Below are 4,739 nucleotides of genomic sequence, written 5' to 3' on the forward strand. Positions count from 1 at the left end.
TTATTGTTGGACTCCCTACTACTCAGAGGAATTTTAACTCCATTTGGGTGATTGTAGACCGACTGACCAAGTCTGCACACTTCATTCCTGTCCGCATAGACTTTCATCCAACTGACTATGCGGAGTTGTACTTCAATCAAATAGTCCGACTTCATGGGATCCCTCATACTATTGTCTCAGATAGAGGACCATAGTTCACTGCTGGCTTTTGGGAGCACTTACACGAATTATTAGGAACTAAGTTAGTAAGAAGTTCTGCCTATCATCCTCAAACTAATGGGCAAACTAAACGGGTGAATCAAATCTTAGAAGATATGTTGAGAGCATGTGTCATCTTGGCGAAGGGCTCATGGGAAAAATGGTTGCCCCTAGCTGAATTCTCATACAATAACAGTTATCAAGAGAGTATCAAGATGGCACCGTTTGAAGCTTTGTATTGCTGGAAGTGTAGAACCCCGTTAAATTGGGTAGATGCCAGTGAAAGGAGATATTATGGAATTGATTTTGTTCAAGAAGCCAAAGAACAAGTCCGTACTATCCAAACCCACATGGCCGTAGCTCAAGCTAGGCAGAAAAGTTATGCTAATCGACGTAGAAAACCTATTGAGTTCGAAGTTGGAGACTTCATTTATCTGAAAGTCTCACCCATGAAGAGTGTCCAACGCTTTGGTGTGAAGTGAAAGCTTGTGCCGAGATATGTTGGTCCGTTTGAAATCATTGGACAAAGTGGTAAGGTGGCGTACAAGATTCAATTACCTCCTGAGATGAGTGCTATCTTCAATGTCTTTCATGTATCCCAATTGAAGAAATATCTTTGCGTCCCTAAAGAGAGAGTTCCATTGGGGGATATCGAGTTAAAATCAGATTTGACCTTTGAAGAAAAGCCGGTCCAAGTGATTGACACTCATGAGCGAGTGACTCGGAGCCGGGTGGTCAAGTTTTACAAAGTCATGTGGAGTAATCAGGGTAGTGAACGTGATGCAACGTGGGAAAGGGAAGATTATTTGAGGGATGGTTATAAGGAATTCTATCAACAATGGTACGCTTTACAAATCTCGGGACAAGATTTTTATAAAGGGGGAGGGCTGTAGCACCCCAGGTGTTTGCCTTCCACATTTGCACTTGCATTTCATGAACATGAGGATCATTCATCCATTCATAAGCTTGTGTTGCATGAAACATGTTTTTGAAACATTGCAACGTATCGTTATATTTCATGTGTGTTGTTTCTTTTATGAAATGAAAAGTGTGCAACACTTAAGTGCAACATGTGCAACTCACTTTAGTGAAACAAAGTTAGTTAATACTATGCAACAAGATCATGAAACATGTGAAAGATGACTATGAAACATTTGTAACATTTCATGTGTTTTTTATTGTTTCAGTACATACGATGCTTGATTCTTGTGTGACCAAGGTGTGGTGTGGCTAATAATTCTCTTAACAACTTAGTGACACCTAGAATGCCATTTGGAACATTGTTCATATTGATCATGTTGCCTAAATAGGATTTCCAAAAAGTGGTTTGACTTGTTTTGACCCCTAAACCCCTTTTGTTTGACTATTTAAAAAGTGGAGCTTAGGATGTTTGCATGTCTGAGCAACCTAAAACAAAGTTGTAGCAAATTTGATAAGGGACAAACTTTGTTTAGAAGCCAAGTCATGAAAATGTGCACAACATGTTCAAAAAAGACCCACAAGTTAGAAGTGAAAGCTAATTCAACACTTGAAAATATTTCTAAGTCCTAAATGCCATTTCAGTTTGATTGGGCCAACTTTGGCTTGATACAACTCTTGATCCTCTGTGATTTAGCTATTGATTTCTAAAGCAAAGTTGTAGACCTAGCTTAACTCTACAACTTTCATGTACTTTGCTTCCACTAATTCGTCATGGTTTAAGAGATCAAACACTGTCAAACATGGCTGTCAGGCTGATCGAGTTAACTGAATGCGAGCTACAGTACCTGGCAGAATTTAGAAAACGAGCGCTGTGTGGGTGACACTCGTCACCGGCCATCTGACCGTGCTACCACATGCCGTGGACATCCTGGCGCTACTGGCCATGACTTGAACTCATGCTCGCCTGCCTGACGCACTCGCCATTTCATTTTCTCCATTCCAATCACCTTCCACCGCGTGCAGCAAGCGAGCTCAGCCGCTCCGCCATTGACGAGCAAACTGTGCCGTCGCAGAGCTTGCGTGCCGCCACAAAAACGTGAACTATGTCTTCACCATAGCTCCACCGTGTTCTCCTCTACCCCCTCCACCTCTTAGTCATGCCGATTGGGTCTTGGTAAGGGCGTATTTGCCGTTTCCACCACCGCCACCATGATGGGGTCTCGACGAAGTTGGAGCTCCACATGGCCAACTACCACCGAGGCTTTCCCGTCCCCTTTTCTTTGCGTGGGTAGCACGGTAGTGACCTCCTGAAGCTCATACCAAGCTCAGTTGAGCCAGCCATGGCTTGCCGTCGCCGGTAGCTCACGCTGGAGCTTTGCCGTGCCGCCATCACCGGCGACGAGCCCCCTCCACTAGGTCTTAGGTCGTGCCACTTGCACCAATCAGTTCCTCTCCTCACGCAGAGCAAGTAGGTAGCCGTGGTTTCGCTGGAGGAGCCACCGCTGGCGAGCTTTGCTGTGTTCTGCGCCGTTGAAGCCGCCTCCCCTGTTCTATCTCACTGACAAGTGGGTCCAGCTGGCAACCAGGTCCCACATGTCAGTGACTGTGTGTTCATAAGGATAGTTCAAATTTTTAGTTTTGAATGTTGTTTTGTAAATTTTGTAACTCCAAATGTGTAGATCAAAATGGTGTGATTCAAATTTTGTTAGACTCAGAGTGAGGTCTAGTATTTAAGAAAAATATGTCTTGAGCACATTATGTAGAAATTTTGGATGAATTAAATAGGAACTTGAAAGGTGTTTTTGAATGCATGCAAACTTGTTTAAATCATATCTTGAGTTTCTGTGATCCAAAAATTATGAAATTTTGTGGGTAAGCTAGTCTTGCTTAGTAGAAGCTCTAGTTAAAATTTGAGTCATTGCATGTATAGTTTTTGAGTTATAGATTTTCCTTTTATCATTGATGGATGCTTGTATGAATTTTTGTAAATTATTTAGGAATCCTATGACCATGAAACTTGGTGGGTAGTATCTTAGTACCTTAAAGATGAAAGGAAAAATATGAAATCTGTTGCTTGACACTTTTCACTAAGGTTTCCTAATTATGCCATTTTAAGCTATTATGCCTTACCATTTTTGTGTAGGCTGTTATACTTACTCAAATGGTGTGAAACTTTTATGGTAGTCTACTTAAAGCATGTAGCATCTACTGTAATTGTTGTAGATTTAATGGTGTAGTTTTCATATATGTTTACCATTTCCTCTAATTAATTAAATAAATTAAGAAATGTATTAAAAGAAATATTTTGGTGATGAACACCCTACTTTATGGTGTTCTTGTGATATGAGTGATATGTGAGTAGAGTTAGTTCTGTCCAATTATGTGTTTACATCATAAGTTATTAATTATTTCGTTTGCATTATGTCCCTCTGGATAGATCTGGGGACTTTAGAAAGTTTCCCATGATATTTTAGTTTTCTATGAATGTGATGAATACAAGAGTTGTAGATAATTTATGTATCTAGCTCCTGTGAAAATTTGAGGGCATTTGGCCAAGTAGTTTAGAAACTACAGCTGTTTAAAGTTAGATTCCAGTTTTGCTTACTCTCTGTCTTGTGAGGACAGAGTTCTGTTGATCAAAGAATTCGACTTGGTAATGTGTTGAATCATGCTTTGAGGTCTGAACATTAATTGTGGACAATTTCATAAGCTTTCTATATTGTCTTGTTGCATGTCATTTGGATTTATAAATCTCCAGTTATGGCTAGTTTACTGTACCGCTACATAGTCTTCATTTTGCTGAAATACAAATGCTTGAGTGTATGCTTGATGCAATGTTCCCATTGATTGTTTAGGGGTTAGCCTAACTTGAGAATATGCTTAGGTGCAGGTGCTAGGTCATTAACTGAAGATGAGCAATTATACATTAGGTTGTATAAACTTGGTAAGTGAAAGTGATTTGAATAGGGCTTAAGTTGGAATATGCAAACTACAGCGAACATGTGCATTCCCCGAGCATCCCTGGCATTCATTTATATGCATCCATGATATTTATCTTCCACATTCATGCAATAGGTGTGCCGAAGGGAGTGACGTTGCTGGAGTTCGAGGGAGCCAACCAGGAGGAGGAGCCTGAGGTGCAGGAAGCCGATGAAGCAGCCGCCGTGGAGGAGTTGCCCGAGTGCCCTGACCACCAGCCTTCCTCGTTCCTGAATGGCAAGCCTCGGAGCATATTAAGCCTCCCATGTTTTTACAAGTACATTGAGTATCTTTTATTCATTGATGATGCATTAAGTATAGGAATTGGTTGGAACCAATTGCTGCATTATATATCCCTCATTGTCCAGATATCGCACTGGAATCCTATTTAAGTTTAGGAACAGGTTAAATGCTTAGCCATGCTTAGTGCGGTAGAAGTCAGGTGATTTCCTGTCACCTGCGAGCTTTAGGATGAGGTGGATCATGGTTGGCTATATTTGCTATCGTGGAAAAGAACCATGTTAATAATGAATTAAGACCGGGCGGAGTCTTGTGTAGGTTTGGACATAGTGACTCCGTCTGAGTCGTTTAAGGACCGATACGCTATACGTCCTTATGTCATGTTGAACGCAGCCTAACAC

Source organism: Miscanthus floridulus, chromosome 19 (assembly GCF_019320115.1).
Source record: "Miscanthus floridulus cultivar M001 chromosome 19, ASM1932011v1, whole genome shotgun sequence".
Classification (NCBI taxonomy): Eukaryota; Viridiplantae; Streptophyta; class Magnoliopsida; order Poales; family Poaceae; genus Miscanthus; species Miscanthus floridulus.